The following is an 18,665-nucleotide window of genomic DNA, read 5'->3' as shown; positions in this document are numbered from 1 at the left end:
TACTTCAATATTCATTTTACTTTCCTTTTTTTTTTTTTTTTTTTTTCATTCTGTTTTTGGAGTTCGATTATCCAAATTTGTTTATTCTTCAGTGAGTTGGTACTTCTTGTGTTCTAGTTCTCTCTGAAATCATGGGAATGTACTTTGTCTCCTCTATCCTTTTGATAAGAAAAAGCCTGGCAACAGAGTACAGGTATGAAAATATATTTTACATTCGAGTTGGTTTTGGCTTCCTGTGTGGAGTGTTTATGTGGATAAAGTATGCTTGTACTAGAAACGGCATTACAAAGAAAATGGGACATGGAATCCAATTCTAATTCTCAGTGCATTTGGCATTCACAGATAAAAGTGGAAGATTTTTTGAACTCCCGAAGTTGAGCTAGAAATATTTACGACTTTTCTGGAATTTGTAGGCTTCATAGCACCTCTTGACATCTAAAAATTGTAATTAATCACCTTGGTTTATTTATTAATACTAATCGGAGAATTTTTTGTGTAACCTATTTGCCTTGGTAGTGAACAAAATTTTAATTTCCCCCCATTTTTTGTAAGCATGTTTCTTATTCAATACACAAAACAATATCGCCATCTGTAAATCTTTCTTGCTGCATAGTTTTAATGAATAGCAGGCAATATATTGATCTATCATTGATAGGCCTTCTTCATTATTAATGTCCGTATTCCCTCAGGTTGATCATAACAGATGTATTAGGAGGAGATATTCAGTTTGACTTTTATCACCGATGGTTCGATGCGATCTTTGTGGCCAGTGCCTTTCTTTCTCTACTTTTGCTTTCTGCACATTATACATCAAAGCAAGCTGACAAACACCCAATAGATTAACTCAAATAAGGTATGTACATGAATATTCCTTGTTCAATTATTGGGCCACTTTCATATATCATGGTTAATTAATTCATGACAGGATAGGTTTACAGAAGTTTCATTAAAATATAATGGTTCTGATGGGGCTCCTCTTCTAAGATCACCTATTATATGCTTACTATCCTCTAACTTTGTGATTCAGCAGTTCAACCACTAACATGAATCATGAACGCAAATACAAATGCAAAAAATCATTACTGTCCAGTGAGTCATTGTGAGTGTCTTGGTGAAAGTATTCCATTTGAAATCCTAATAATTTTACCTATAAAGAAGTCAGATCTTTTGCAAATGTTTCAGTGATCTGTATGTCATGACCATAGTATCTGTCTGGTTCATCTATTAAGAATGTTGTAGTTTAAGCTTTTCATAAGGAGGATTTATCTTCCCTTTTATTATTTCCTTGGCTACATTTGACACAGGAATTATGCCCTAATGAGAAAGAGAGTCGATTCTCAGTTGACTTTTCTGCCTAGAACGAGAAACATATTTCTAGAACTTATTTCATTGGTTTTTTTCTTTTTTCCTTTTCTTTTTGTTAATTTCTAAGCATGTATTCATTTGTTTTAGTCTGAAAAAAGTTTATCAGACGATCATTTCTCATATTACTTTGACATAAGATAATGGAATTCTTGCTTGTTTTCAGTTAGAACATTTTCTAAGCATTTCCTTCTTTCTAACTTCATGAAAGTTTCTTCCCCTTATTTGCACTCCCTTTTACCACAAACAATATTACTACAATCATCAATTAATTTAACAATTGGATTAATTGGAGTCTTCATATGATTAGCATAGGAGCATGGTTTTCTTTTCCCCGGCAGTGTGGACATATCTGACAGTATAGTCCACGGTTGGCCCCCTTTTCTGTCTAGGATTAATTGGAGTCTTCATATGATTAGCATCGGATTTATCTTTTTAAGCATGGTTTTCTTTTCCCCGGCAGTGTGGACATTTCTGACAGTATAGTCCACGGTTGGCCCCCTTTTCTGTCATGGTTGATGGTAGAGTGGCCAGTTGGGCAAGAAGTTCGTGACTGATACTTGATCCTTATTTAAACTGAGCTCCTAATTTTGAACTAAAGATTTTAGTTGAGCTCTATTTCAAAGAGAAAGAGGTCTTATGGGAAAATTTCATCCGAGCCTTTTTTTTCTGGTCCATATGGATGGGAAGGAACCGACGCACCTTCGACAAGCCGCAGAACTTATCTGTTTCTTTGAACACTTGTCTTATCTTATCTTGCTCTTTCTTTGTGTAAATTCTCTCTATACTTTCAAGGTTTAGTCTTGCATCTCCTATAGCCAATGGAAATGATTTTTGTAATTCCGGCTCCCTTCTGTAATTTTGTATTGTCTATGAAATATCATTTAAAGGATTGTATCTTTGCAACTGGATGCAGATTGAGAATACTGGGTAGCTTGGAGAAATCAATTGAAGCCTACGGAACACCTTGAGATCGGATTATCAGTTAGGCTGGATTCTGGCCTTGTCTGGATGCATGGAGTGCAGTAATAACGAAGAACGTTGGCATTGTGGTCGTGGGATGGGATGAATTCTTTTTTGCTCATCCTCTTGTATAGAAAAGGGTTTGACTGGCAGTATCAAACCTTTTTCCTTCAGTAGTAGGTCAGTATTCGATTTATTGATTATGTTTCCTATATAATAGCATTGTCTCAGATTATGTCAAGCAGTGAAAAGATGAGTTTATTATATCTGTGCTTGGTTTTTTTTTTTTTTTTTTTTGAGTTGTGATGTTCTGTAATGGGATGCCTCTTTCCACAGAAAGTTGTAGCAACTGTTTGATGTTTTGTGTTTACTCCATAACTTCTTTGAAATTCTATTCTAGGTATACAGATGCTTCACTTTAAAATTAATCTCACTTTGTTATAGAGAACTTAGAAGGAAGCTAGGTATCTAGGCCATTAACAGAAAGATTGGCAACTCTATTAAAACAGGATACTTTGGAGCTTTAGGGTGTGTTTTGCCCCAGGAGTTGTGCAGTAGGAGTTGGGAAGTACGAGTTGTGTACTCCACTCCATATTTGGTCAAGGAGTGTAAGAAGTTGATAAGGTATAAAATTGATGTTTTTTTAGTAGTAAAACCCACAAACTCCTTGTATCAAACAAGGAGCGGAGTTTACAAGTTCTACTCTCTAACTCTTGCTCCTCAACTCTTTGGGCCAAACATATCCGTAGAGTGTGTTTTGACCCAAGGAGTTGATGAAATCCACGCCATGTTTGGCCCAAAAAGTTGGTGGGTCCTACTACTAAAAATCATCAATTTTATATCTTATCATCTCCTTATTGTGGGTCCCACGAGTTCATAATTCCCTAAATTTCGTAACTCTTCATTTGATGGCAGTATTTTTTTATGCAAATTATTCCATGAAGTTCTATTTTGTGCTTGGGGGATTCTTGAAAGAATTATGATGATAATTATATGTACCTGAAGTACAGTCACAAATAGCATTTCTTTAAAAAGTAGGTTGGTTGCATGTAGAAAAACAATTTTAAAACTTTAAATAGTGTTAGTTACCTTGTTGAACTTCGATTTTATTTAGTTCTTGCCATTGACATTGTTAATGATGGCATAATATATCCAAACAAGTCGGTTGATTTAGCACGGCATGATAGAGAATATTAAACAAAATAAAGTTATATGGTTTTAATGTTAAATATCTATATGTTTAATCTTACACAACATGAAGTGATCTTTTTTTTTACAACTCCAACATAGGTTGTGGAATTTTGACCTTTCGGTCGATGACAAATGTCTAAACTAGTCTACTTGTGTTCAGGTTGGTTGGGAAACTTTGGACCTTTTAGAAAAAGTAGAAATGCCCTTATCCATGACTTTATTCGTACTAAAAAAAACTTGATTTTATCCTCATTAATTTCTTTAAAATTATATTATGTATTTGGTAGGAATGAATTTATTCTATGAGAAGGTTTAGAGAGGAAAGGATGTTGAGAGAGAAACCATTATTACTTTTTTCTTTCTTTTTTTAGATAACTAGACCATTAGTACTAGGAAATTTAAATTTTATTTTAGTAAGTAAAAAAAAAAATTGAAAAAAAAAATTGTAATTAATATATCGAATAGTTTATTACATTGTTTTACCAGTATAGTTTCAACTACTTGAGAAAAAAAAAAGAAGACAAAATATGAATTTTTCAAAGGCAAAAAAGGTAATTGTCGTTCAAACTCACATTCTTGTTTGATATTGATATTTCATATCTATGGTCTAAATCATATCCAGATATGAGATATGTTATTTTAGCTTGAATAGTTGTAATATGATGAAGGACGTGATTGTCCATTCAAAAATATTTGTCGTTAGGTCGTGATTTTTTCTATCTATGATCTACATCATACTTATATATGAAAAAATATACCACTTCAATTCAAATAGTTGTAATAGAGTAAAGACATGATTGTTTGTTCAAATATGTCTACTATTGATCTTGATGTTCATGTTCATTGTCTAGATCACACTTGTACGTAAAAGGATATGCTATTTTAAATGAAATCACATTAATTTGAATACTTGTGACATAGGGCAAATAGGAATTAAGAAAAATTGTAAGGGCAAAATAGGGATGAAAAGTATCTTCCCTTATAGCCCTTTTTATATATAGTGTAGATTAAAGATAAGAAGATTAAAAAAAAAAAAAAACATTTTAGGGTTGTTAGGCCCCAACTTGAAGTTGGTGGGGTTGGACTATTGTAACCTAATTCATGTTTGAAACTCTGAATATAATAGGCTAACAAAAGAAATAGCAAAATAGGTCTCATTTCAAAAAATGACAAAAAAAAAAAAAAAAGTTTTGAAATTACAAAACGGTAAGTTGATTTTCAAGGTTATTATTTAAATATATTAAATGACCAAAATAATTGTAAAAAATGACCAAAATTTCTTATCAGGCAAAAATTATAAATAAATTGAAAAAGAAAAAAAGACACTAAATCATAACAAAGCAAGATTTACTTGTATTTTTTAAAATTAGATATAAAAAAAAATTAAGAATAATTCAGTAAAGTAAAAATCTTCGTTATTTTAATTTAAAAGCATTAAAAAACTTAAAATTAAATTTAGTAAATAGAAATACAATATACCTCTAATTAACCTATAAGCCTTGTAGAAACGTGCAAAAAAAGGAAAAAAAAAAAAAAAAGAAGAAGAAATCAGATTACAACTGAGACTGAACCCAATCATTTTGATACACTATATTTGAAAAAAAATAAGAAATATGACAAGCCCTTCGAAGGATGTAGATACAGTAATTGCATTTTCTTCTTCCAGTTTCAAATCTCTAGAACTCTATTCCATTTAAGAATGCAATGAAAAGAAGAGAGAATTACACAGATTTTTGGCAAGGATGTCATTCTCCTCGAGAGTTCGAATGATTTTTTTTTAAGAAAGAGAAACTTCATTAATGATGAGCAACAAAATTAGGAGTACATAAATCGTTTTGGGCAAGAGACAGATGCAAAAACAAAAAGGAATCTCCCCAAAACAAAGAGGAGCCAGAATCAAAGGCAAGAGAATTGAAACAGTGGGCTGATAAACTACAAGCTATTAGAGATATGAGAAAAGAGATAGGAATCAAACGAGGCACAGAGAGTTGCACATCGTAGATCTAATTATTGATTTCTTTTCAATAAAAGTTGTAACCTTTGAGAGCATTAATTGCAATAAGAGAGTTTTGATCAACTTCCACCCCTAATGGGGTGTTTGGCAACCCAAGTTGAGTTGCTATTTTTTACCAGCTCAATATTTGGTCCATCAACTTTAAATGTTGGTAGGCTTGAGTTGCTTATTTTACCAATTCACCCATACCTACCCCAAATCTCCTCAATTTTCTATCCCTCTAATGTTTTTAATGGTTTCATTCTTCAACCACTATTAATGACTACTACTACCACACTTTGGTGACATTCTCTGATGACCATCTTTGGGTAGCCAACTCCAACGATCAACTCCTAGTTTCGACAACCACCTTCGACGACCAACTCTGACAACTATTTTCATACAGAGCAACTCCATCGACATACTCTGACTTCCACATTTGCACGATCAACTCCGAGACAAATAACGTGCTCCATTAACCACCTCCGACGATAATTTCAACGACTACCTTTACACAAGCAACTCCGACTACCCCCTTCGTGTGGCAAACTCCAATGACCAACTCTAGACTCCGAGAGCCGCCTCCAACGACAACTCCAACGAAGACAACCTTGGATGATCAACTCCAGTGGCAATCATTTTTCCACTTCTGACTTTCATTTTTTTAAATTCATTTAAGAGTGGTTACTAAAGAAAGACTATGCTAAAAAAAGGTACTTGTCTTTTCTTTCTTTTATAATAAATTCGATGTTGCATTGATGTGGTTTCATACATCTTCTTTTAGATCACATATCGACTTTGCCTCCTTTAAGTCTTGGTGTTTTGATCTAATTTATTCCGAACCTTGGAAGGTATGTTGTAGTATGTTTAATTTTAGTTTTATTTGCATTTAGTTTCATTCTAATCTAACGATAGTTTGTTATATTTCTTGTAAGACCCAAATTAATTGCATATTTCCTCCAAAAAACAAGATAAGAATTGGGTTTTTTTTTTTAATTAACATTAATGGTTGAGTTAAAATTATTTGACGGTTAAAAATTGAACGTTAGGGAGTAGAGAAAAATGTTTATTTTATTGAAATATGACATGTCTTTGGAGATGTAAATAAAATTGTCATACAATTGATTGTTCAAATTGTGTGGTGAAAATATGTTATATTTTTAAAGAAGCGTCGGAGATTTCATTTGATTGGCTTTATATTTTTCTAAGGCCTTGATTTCTGTCTCATAAAGTACCTTAACATTGACTGTTGACATCATAATATTTTCCTATATAATATCCTTATCTGGAAAAATCTGGTAGATTGGTTTTGTCTGATATTTTTATTTAATGAGCCGTGGATTATCTTCTCCTATTTGAGAGTTATTTCCTTTTCTGAATTCGTTTATAAAAGGTGTGATTTATTGAGAGCTATTTCGAAGAAGCCGAATTGTATTTTTTAGAGCAAAACGATTTTTGTACCTCGACCGAACTATTCTACATTGTGTACTTTCTTATTATTCATTATTCCATTGTAAAAATTATTCATCCGTTGATTACAACACATCAAAGATTATCATGGCTTAGGGGAAGCCTAAGCCTTAGCTGCCAGAGAAGGGATTCTCAATCTTAGGGGGAGCCTAAGACTCAGCTTCAAAGAGGGAGTTTTCCATATTAGGGGGATCCTAAGATTCATTAATGAAGGGAGTTCATTAATTTGAAGGAAGATATCAATATGAGAGGAGTCTCATTACTAATATCATAAAGCTTAGAGGGAGCCTAAGTACATTTGAGATGGAGTCTCACATCTAGGGGGAGCCTAGGTGACTTGGAAGTTGAGCTCTACGTGAGCCACTGCAGTAGTTGGTGTATTACAGATAAGTACTACGTCGTAAATTACTTAACTCATCAATATTAGTGGATTATCTTTTCTGGACACACTGCCTCCAAGACGTAGGTGGTTTATCATTGAACTAGGTTACCAACCCTAGTGTTCATTTACTTGTTTTTGTTTATTGTTACAATTTTTGTTAATGCTTTCTGTTTAACATCCGGATTTCGAGTGGCAAGTCATCCTAATGCTTATTCAATTGGTATCAGAGTGGGTTATCTTTATCTCAGGTGTTTCGATCATGGATGGAATCAAAGAAGATGGCTCTACCACTCGTCCACCAATTCTAGATGGAACTAACTATTCATATTGGAAAGCATGAATGACTGCCTTCTTTAAGTCAATCGATAGAAAGACATGGAAAGCAGTGGTTTCTGGGTGGACTCATCCTACCATCAAAATTGATCATGAGAAAGAAATCTTGAAGCCAGAGTCACAATGATATGGAGAAGAGGATGAAGCTTCGTTGGGGAATTCTCGTGCCTTTAACGCCATATTTAATGGTGTAGATCGCAACATATTCATACTAATTAACACTTGTGTCTCTGCTAAAGAAGCATGGACATTTTGTCCGTTGCATATGAGGGAACTTCCAAAGTCAAGATGTCAAGGTTGTAGTTGTTGACATCAAAATTTGAGAACCTTAGAATGCATGATGATGAGTCCATTACTGATTTATTGTTAGACTACTAGATATTACAAATGAGTCCTTTGCTCTTGAAGAGAAAATCCTAGAAGAAAAACTTGTCCAAAAGATGCCTAGGTCTCTGCTTAAGATATTTGATATGAAAGTTCTTGCAATTGAGGAAGCTTATGACATAACCAGGTTGAGCGTAGATGAATTGTTTGGTTCTTTACTTACTTTTGAGATGTCCCTGGATGGAAAGATCGAGAAGAAAAATAAGGGTATTGCTCTTAAATTCTTTGTTAAGTAAGAACTTGTTGATCATGATAGAGAGTCTGAAAAATAACTGTGTTCTTAAACGGTTTGGCAAGATGTCTGTTGCGTACAACACCTACAAGCCTGGTGGCTCTTTCCCCTCCAATCAGACCAGACATCAAAATAGCAAGAAGGAAGTTGAAAAGTCCGATTGGTCACATTTAGGTTGAATGCCCTAACTTCCTTAAGAAATAGAGTAAAGGATGTGTCTTAACTCTATTTGACACTGAAACGGAAGATAGTATGACTCAGAGAAAGATGTTAAAGCTCTTGCTAGTAACATTTCGTCAAACACCTCATCCTATGAGGTTTCTGAATATGACGTTTATGCAAAGTCTTTGATGCTACGAGCCCTAAAGCATTAAATCCTTCGTATCATGCTATGTTTCTTAAATGGCGAGAAGATCAGAAAGCCCTTGTTATATAAAAAGAAATAATCGAGACTTTAATTGTTGATAATCACAGGCTGATGTCTACTATTGCAGAATTGAAGCAGGAATTTTCACAGGTTAAATTTGAAAAAGATACTTTGAGTAATTGAAAGAGTTAAATAACATGCAGCGAAAGTATTAAGGATCCATAAGCATTCAAATTCACTAATTTTGGCAGAAAATAAAGCATGTTTTTTTTTTTTTTTTTTCTAAAAAGAGGGTTTTAAGATCATACCTTTGAAGAACTCTCCAAGATCTTGATTATACAGCAGCAGTTTTCACTAGAGATCACCGTGAACCACCTCAATGTCTTCCCCACTATCCTCTTGGAGCTTTAGACAGAGTTGTGGGACTCAAGAACAGTGTGAATCGATGAAGAACAATGAAAAACACACAGTAGTCCAAATGTAAGAACTCTTTCTTCTCATAGAGATTTTCTCTCAAAATTTCTGCATTAGCTCTTTTCAAATCACTCCAAACTTCTTTATTTATTGTAGATGAACATGCAAAGAAGTGAATTGCATGGCTTGCAGCTTATGCTTGGAGTAATGGAGAGAAGGAGATGGTGTTTGTGTGAGCATAATGAAGATGATAATAGAAATACAACATTTTTCATTTTTATATGGCATGCAAAAACCAATTTTCATTTTTCTTTTAAAATCAAAAAATGATTTCAAAACTATTTTGATTAATAAAACTGAAAAATTATTTTCTAAAATTAATTTCATAAATTAATTTAAAATAATAATTAATTTAATATCAAATATTAAATTAATTGTTGCACAATAATCATCTTCATATATTTAAATCATATTTAAATATATATTTTCCTGTTCCATTTAATTTGAATGTTTCAAATTAATTTCTCAAGCTACTCTAAAGCTTATCCATTTATGAGCTAGTAGGGGACCTCGCGGACCTACAGATCATGGGCTCCAACGATTCGAGATTAATCGGCTAAACTCATTAGTTCGATCTAACCCCCATTCGTTAACTAATGGGACACTCCACTATAGCCCATAGTTGAACTCTCCTCACTGTAGATATATTATGTCCACTTAATAACCATAATCAGTAAGTCAATCCTTCACAGGTTGTTCGTAATCACAACTAGGTCAAAAATATCGTTTTACCCATGTGAATACATCTTGTTCCTTAAGTTCCTACTGATCCTCTAATGAACAATTTTGATTCATAATCTTTATGAATCAAATCCTTTCTCTATCATGAGAAGGCAGGGCCCCGATTATTCAAGACCTGAAATCAGTACTTAAGAGAACGACCTATCTGCTAACCCTAAATAGGGTAGGAGTGAATTCCATCTTGCAAGGCTATGTCCTCAACTATTCATTCGGTCTTATCCCCAAAATGGTAAGCTTATTGAGTAGTGTTGTTGGACTACTCTCACCGTTTGCAGATCAAAGGATAATCCCAAACATACAGGAGTTCAAAGCTAGCTCAGGATTAAGATCGAGTTAACTTAGGTTATATGCTTAATGAAGTAGTCAGTTTTAACAGTAAATGATTGTTATAAAGAAAAGTGACTATTTTCGTGGTCCAATCTATATGCAAACTCATTGCATAGGATGCTCTTACTCACATGTCTCAACATGTACGATTTTTGGATCACATCATTTGTAGGACTTTACAACCTCTTGTAACAACTACAGAGTAGGTTGCATCCAATAGTGTTACCAAGATGAGATACCCAATTTCATCCATATACTTATTAGACCATTTAGGCTATATACTGTCAACTTGATCCTGTTTATGTTATTACATAAAGTTACAACATTCAGACTATAACTAATGATGCGTTTATTGGATTTTCATAATAAGATGCAAAATCAACAAGTCATTATTATTGATAAAATAGAATGTTTAACACGAACTGCGAGTTCTAGGATATTCCCAACAGCAAGAATGTAAAAATGTTGAACAATCGTACCAAGACTCTTGAGAACATCCTAATAAAAGGAAAGGCAACAAGCAATAACTCTGGGCTTGGTTTTTCAGCAAGCAGTAGTCAACATAATAAACAGTTTAAAGGGAAGCAAAAGACTGAATTTGTTAGAGCTCAAGATCCAGAGTCCTATAGTGTTACAGAACCTCTCTCCCTCAATCCAGTTGAGAAAGGTAATTATGTATTTAGGCGGAGATGGATTTGTCACTATTTTGGCAAACTGAGTCATAAATATCATTTTTGCTATCAGTTATTGAAAGATCTTCACAGGCTCTCTTTTTTCAAAAAGGTTGCTCACTTTGTCAGAATTACAGACCAAGACAAAGTATGATAATACAGGTATGTAGAGAGAAGAACACTTGGAACAGATGCAATGTTGTCTTGACCTCCCTCAGGTCGTCTACCAAAGTGATTGGTACTTTGATAGTGGTAGCTCACTGATGTTGATATTCAACATGCAGAAGCAATTAGGATTCTAAGCACTCTAAATACATTAATTTTAGAGATCTAGCATGCTTTCAAAGTAAAAACATAGGGTTTCAGAAATTTACATTTGAAGAACTCTTTAAATTACTCAATCTCCAGCTGAAATCTCCTCCAATGGCTTGTAAACTACCACAAGTGTCTTCCCTACTATCTGGCCTTAGATTGGATGGTGGAATCCAAAATAAGCATCAATTTGATGGAATTTGGAGAGAACTTCAGTTTTTGGTGTCTAGACTTAAAGATAACCATTTCTCATCAAGTTTTCAGAAATTCCATTCACCCATTCTCAGTAGATTAAGTTTGTTTTTAATTCTCTTCTACATGAAATCAAAATTACATAAGGATTTGACACCAAACTTTCATGTATTAAGCGGGAACAAGGTGGAAGAAGTGGGATTATCCACTATCTCAAATTTTCCAATTTAAAAAATTGATTTTCATAAAATCAAAAAAATCATTTAAAAAATTAATTCACTTAATTAATTTTAAACAAAATCAAATACTTTTAAAATAATTTTAAATAAATTAATTCAAATAATTCATTTTAAATAATTAACTGAAATAATTTAATATCAAATATTAAATTATTAAACCACCAGTTTCATAATCATGAATCCCTATTCATATATTTAATATTTCGATATTTTCTAACTCTCCAATTTCGTTTAATTCGATAATTAAATGTTTAATTATATCGCATATAATTAACAATTCTCTTAAATCGAATTTGAACGTTTCAAATCTTCTCATCACACTGTTTTAAGGTTTAGTCCAGTTATAGTAGAGGGACCTAATGAACCTACAAATCATGAGCTCCAACGATCCGAGATTAATTAGCTAAACTCTTTTAACTGAATTAACCAACATTCGTTAACTACCGGGTCACTCATTAAAGCTCAATAGCTGCACTCTCTTCACTGTAGATATATTTCTGTCCACTTAATTTAACCATGATCCGTAAGTCGATCATTCACAAGTCGTTCGTATTTACAGCTAGGTCAAAATTACCGTTTTATCCCTGTAATACATCTTGTTTCTTAAGTCTTTATTGATTCACTAATGAACAATTGGTTTATGGTCCTACCAATAAACCGAGTCCCTCTCAGTCATAGAGAGCGTGGAGCTCTTTATTCAAGACCCAACTCTTGGCTTGGTAATGCACTCGGGCATAGATCCATTTTTGTACTAATACTTTTCGTCTAAATAAGTTCTCTTTCGTCTGCCGGGAATGAACGAGATTCTGATTCAAGTTTCGTCAGTCAGTATCAGTAGCTAGGACATATCTCTTGTAATGCTTTCTACTATTCTGATCGAGAAAGAATCTCTTCCGAACGACGGAGTCGGTACTTAAGGGAACAAGCTACCGGCTAACCCTGAAATTGGGTAAGAGTGAATTCCATCTTGCAGAACTATGTCCCCAACTATCTACCCGGTCTTACACCTAAAATGGGAGGCTTATTAAGCGGTTATGTTGAGCCGCTCTCACCGACATAGATTAAAGGATAATCTCAAATAAATAGGAGTTCGTAGTTAGTTCAGGATTAAGATCGTGTTACCTTGGGTCATCAAAATGAAATAGTCAGTTTTAACAGTAAACAACGTTATAAAGAAAAGTGACTATTTTGTGGTCCAGTCTTATACAAACATCTTTTGCATTGGATGCCCCCACTCGTATGTCTCCACATGAACGATTTCAGGATCACATTGTTTGTATCAAATATAAAGCGGGCCACATCCATAGTGTCCCCAGGATAAGGTACCCAACCCTATCCTTATACTTATAGACCATTTTGACTATATACTCAAACTTGATCAACTTTTATGTCTCTACACAAAGTTCAAGTATTCATGCTATAGCTAGGCATTCGTTAGTTTACTGAATTTAGGCTATTACAAGTGCAAATTACATGTTTAATAACAACTTTATTGAATAAACCTCCATAACAGCTTTATTGTGAAGAAAATAAGTTTAAAGATTACAAACTGCGAGTTTTAGGACGTACAACCCAACTCCCACTTTGACTAAAACTCTAGTGGATTTACACATATACCAATATATACAATGTTGAGTATGAGAGAGTAATTATAAATACAATAAATTAGGGTATCAGATACCCATGAATTCTCCCACTTGTCTTAGATTTATGAATCTTGTAGTCCTAGTCCAACTAGGTGACCCTCAAACACTTTAGCCGTGAGGGCCTTTGTAAATGGATTAGCTAGATTGTCTTCGGAGGCTATTTACGTGACGTTCACGTCTCCTCGGAATACTATCTCCCTGATGAGATAGTACTTGTGCTCGATGTGCTTTCCGCGCTTATGGATCATCGGTTCTTTTGAATTTGCAACTTCTCCAATATTATTACAATAGAGGGTGATAAGCAAATGCATATTTGGAACCACTTCCAAATCGATCAAGAACTTCCTTAGCCGTACTGCTTCTTTCGCTGCTTCACATGCAACTACATACTCCGCTTCCATGGTGGAGTCAGCAATACAACTTTTCTTTATACTCCTCCATACTGTAGCTCTTCTGTTTAGAGTGAATACTAATCCCAAAGTAGATTTCCTAGAATCCACATCAGCCTGAAAATCAGAATTAATATATCTTGTACAGATCAGATCCTTAGCACTATACACAACCCTATAATCCCTCGTTCTCTGAAGATAATTGATGATGTTTTTAAGGGTAGTTCAATGATCATATCCAGAATTACACTGAAATCTGTTGACTATTTCAATTGCATAGCATATGTCTGGGTGTGTACATAGCATGACATACATCAAACTCCCAACTTCTGATGCATAAGGAATTTGTTTTATAGCCTCAACATCTTGAGGTGTCTTAGGACATTATTCCTTAGACAGATAAATTCCATGTCTGAAAGGTAACAGACTCCTTTTGGAATTTTGCATCTTATATCTAGACAACATCTTGTCAATATAAGATGTTTAAGATAATGTTAGCGTTCTGTTCTTGCGATTCCAAACTATTTGAATTCCAAGAACATACAGTGCATCTTCCAAATCTTTCATTTGAAATTGTGATGCTAGCCATCCTTTAATGTCAGCAAGAATTCCTACCTCATTCCCAATGAGTAGGATATCATCAACATATAATATCAAAAAAGTTATAGTCTTGTTGACTATTTTCTTATATATACAAGGTTCGTCAATGTTCTATTCAAAGCCATAAGATTTAAGATCAAATTTTATATTCCAGGATCAAGATGCTTGTTTCAACCCATAAATGGATCTTTTAAGCTTGCAAACCTTTTGCTCTTGACCCTGTTCAATGAACCCCTCTGATTGAGACATATAGATACTCTCTTCAAAATAGCCATCCAGAAAGGCTTTCTTGATATCCATTTGCCATATCTCATAATCATAAAGGGCATAAATGGATAAGAGTATTCTTGTAGATCATGACAACTAGAGAGAAGGTTTCTTCATAGTCTACCCTCTCTTTTTAGGTAAACCCTTTTGCCACAAGTCTAGCTTTATAGGTCTGTACGGTACCAGTTTGGTCTTATTTTCTCTTGTAGATCCATTTGCAACCAATAGGTTTTACCCCATCTGGTTGATCTACAAGTTCCTAGACTGAATTGAAGTACATAGACTCCATTTCGAGGTCCATTGCTTTTATCCATTGGTCTCGATCCACATCTTTCATTGCCTATTTAAAGGTTAATGAATCCTTCAAGCCATCATTGGGTATGAAGACCTGAGTTTCTGTCGAAAACATGTAACGTTCAGGCTGTTGAACAACCCTCCCTATACTTATAGACTATTTTAGTTATATACTCAAACTTGATCCACTTTTATATCTCTACAAAAAGTTCAAATATTCATGCTATAGCCAGGGGTTCATTAGTTGATTGGTTTTAGGCTATTACTAGTGTAATTTACATGTTCAATGACAACTTTATTGGATAAACTTTAATAACAACTTTATTGTAAAGAGAATAAGTTTAAAAATTACAAATTACGAGTTTTAAGACATACAACCCAACACTCGCATCATATAACTGCTAAAAAGAGCTATTTATCTAATCTCAAATCTGTCAGCTCAGGAAAAGTTACTTTTGGTGATGGTGTAAGTGGTAAGATCATTGGAAAAGGAACTCTAAATTATCTAGGTTTTCCAAAATTGAATGGTGTAATGTTGGTTGAGGGGCTTACTGCCAAATCATTAGCATTAGTCAACAAGGTGACCAAGGTCTGAACGTGAGTCTTACCAAAGACAAATATGTTGTTACAGACGATGTTAAAGCTTTTATCATTACAGGTATATGCTCGTCTGATAATTGTTATCTGTGGAGTTCTGATAATACTTCGTAAGTTTGCCATCTCTCTAGGCAAGATGAAGCTAGCCTATGACATGAACGCCTTGGGCATGGCAACATGAAAACTATACAAAACGCTTTTAGCAAGAATGTTGTAACTGGTCTCCCTTTTTTGCCTATATCAATTAAAATTATATGTAGGGATTGTCAATCGAGAAAATAAACTCAAACTTCTCACTGAAGGAACTTTCAAAGAGTACCTCTGAGTGGCAGCGAGATCGTTTCAAACTCATTGTGACAGAATTACCACATTCACATTCAAAGAGAATAGATATGCATTTAATAACTAATTACAGGCATGCTTTGAAACTTAAATAACAAGAGAACAAGAAACGTACTAGTTGAAGAACTCTTCTTCACCAAAATCTCGCTCTCGTCCAACGGGCTGCTTCTCTCGCTCTCATTGAGAACGTCCAAGCAAATCTTCCACCAAATCACGATCGTCTATCCATGAACGGACTCCACACGAACACAGCAGTAGGGAGGACACCACCACTTAGAACCTTTGGTATTCTCGGTGTAAGAATCCAGGAGGTGTGGGCTCTGTTGGATTTGGCAGAGGGAAGGAGAAAGAGAAGATCGTATACCACGACAAAACAAGTGGGAGAATATCTATCGTATAGATGATGCTTGATCGTTTAGGAAGAGGTACACGATTGTTTAGTAAAAGAGTCACGATCATATAAACGATCGTTTAGTAAACGCTCGAACGCACGATCATTTAGGAAAAAGCTAGACGATCATTTAGCAAATCCTATGTGATTGTTTAGTAAACTGCACACGTGTATACGATCGTTTAGAAACGTTGAGCTATTGTGTAGGCTCTCGGTTTGCTATGCGATAGGCAATATACACCAAATGTGAACGAATGTCTGATCTCTTTGCAAAATGAAAACGATTTTCATTTTATTCTTCAGTTACGAACACTGAATGTAACCTCCTACTATAACACAGTTACGGAGAAAATGCCGACACAATTATCCTATAATTGTCCAAAAATAAATAATAAATATAATCATATTATATTTGGGAGATACTAGATGAATATCGTGTGGTTGGGTGCTTGTCGTTTAGAGAAATATACACGATCATGTAGGTTTTACTAAGCAATCGTCTAGTAAATGTTAAGTGATCGTTTAGGTGTGCTCGGCACGCTAAGTGATCCTTTAAAAATCGCGTGCGGTCGTCTAGTGTACGGGTGTGCGATCGTTTAGGACGATGGGTGCTATCGTATAGGCTCTCAATGCTAAGAGATCATAAAGTTTTCACATCGTGAGAGATTTTCTTCGTATCTCACAAAATGAAAAAAAATATATCATTTTATTCTTCAGTTACAAGAACTGAAATCAATCTTCCCATTTTCGCAATCTCATAACCGCTTATTTAATTAAATAATGAATATAATCATATTATATTCTTAACCTATAGTTTGATATCATATATATACTATAGTAATTTCTCGTCTACTTGATATAAATCATATTTATATCTAATTTTCTCCAAAATAATGTATCTCATACATTTAGTCAATTATATCATATATAATCGAACTCCCTCTTGTCAATTTGAACATTTCAAACTGACCCAAAAATGGATTTTCAACTTTATCCAAGCTACCAAGGGGACCTTATAGACCCGTGGCTCAAAGCTCCAATGGTATGTGAATAGCTTAATAAACTCTTTAGCCAAGAGATCCACCATTCGTTAACTCCAGGCATTCCACTACAACTGAACTCTTCTTGCCACAGATATATTTCTGTGTCCATTGGATATAACCAATCATGAGTACAATGACCCTTCACGGATGCTCGTAAGTACAGCTAAGCCAATTTACCGTTTTGCCTCTATAGTTACATCTCACTCCTTAAGTACCACTGATCCCTCTAATGAACAATACAACATAGTCCAACTATATGTGAACACCTCTCGGGCCAAGAGAAGGTGTGTAGTGCCACATCGTTCAAACCCTAGAATCAGCCCTTAAGGGAGTTATCTATCTACTTGCCCCTGCTTCGGAGAAGAAGTGAATTCCATCTTGTGCAGCTGAGTTTCCAGCTCCCAAATCAGACAAATCTCTACAGTAGTAGGTTTTAGTCGGCGACCTGGCCACTCGCACCCATTGATAACGGGCAGAAATGCACGTTATTACAACGCAAAGATAAAAAACAACGAAGGATTGCAATGGTAAAAATATATAAAATTGCATCCAAAAGCATTAAGTTTATAACATTGCGATCGCATGCGTCCATCGCATTAAAAACAGCTAACTTATCTATTTTGTGCAGAAAATGCGTTGGTGCAAGTGGAATTATGATCCTAAGAAATTAACGTCCGAGCGCATTAAGAGATTGCAACTGCAAGGCTATGCGATCGTTTGCGTTCGCGAAAATCTGCTCAAGAAGGTGACTGCATAGAGCCGGCGCATCAAGATGAAAGCTTAATAAATCACGATGGGATGGGACAGAAAACTGATGACGGTCGATTCCGAATTAAGTTGACAAGCCATTAACGACACACTGTAGCAAGTACACTAAACTTTTCGATGACAATTAATCGGCGCATCAGACAGAGAATTAATGACATCCTATCAGTGCAATCATTTGAGAGAAAAGCTTTTCACCCTGAAGCTCTATAAATACCGAAGGCCACCTTCGTTAAAGGAGTTCAACAAGTTCGGTTTTTCATTCCAGCTGAGCCATATAGAAGATAGTTAGCCTTTGTTCATAGTTTCCTTATACTTAGAAGGCAGAAGCGAGAGAAGAGAGAAGATGCCGGAAGGTCGTGCTGGTGTGAAACCCGGATTTCAATTTTTCCTACTTAAGCAGGTGATTAAGGGAATTAACTAAGTGAAAGTTAAATTCTAGGTTGAGGTGAAGGAAATTTCTAAGTGTTTAAATAAAGATTGTTTAGTAGCTTTGAGATAAGCCTTAACTAGTAAAAATTTGGTTAAGTATAATGCCAAAAAGGAACTATGCATTGGAAGCCAAGGCAGAAATGGCTTAAGTACTAGACAATGTGTTGGCCTTGAGCTAAGTGTTGGTGTGGTGCCATGTGTTGGCCATGAACCTTTGAGAGGTTATTTGGGTATTGAAAGAAGTCGATGGTATGCGACCGATAGTA

At 34.7% G+C, this 18,665-nt stretch overlaps 1 long non-coding RNA gene across 1 annotated transcript; it reads left to right on the top strand.

The window, feature by feature from the left end:
* Nucleotides 1-108: 108 nt before the first annotated feature.
* On the top strand, nt 109-2,609 carry LOC120088183. Its single transcript, XR_005484853.1, has 3 exons — nt 109-193; nt 690-853; nt 2,279-2,609. It is a non-coding gene; the product is annotated as an uncharacterized LOC120088183 (long non-coding RNA).
* The last annotated feature ends 16,056 nt before the right edge of the window (nt 2,610-18,665 follow it).

The sequence above is a fragment of the Benincasa hispida genome, chromosome 10, assembly GCF_009727055.1.
Source record: "Benincasa hispida cultivar B227 chromosome 10, ASM972705v1, whole genome shotgun sequence".
Lineage (NCBI taxonomy): Eukaryota > Viridiplantae > Streptophyta > Magnoliopsida > Cucurbitales > Cucurbitaceae > Benincasa > Benincasa hispida.
Note: the sequence above shows the minus strand (reverse complement) of the source record. Positions and strands in the feature narration are given on the sequence as shown.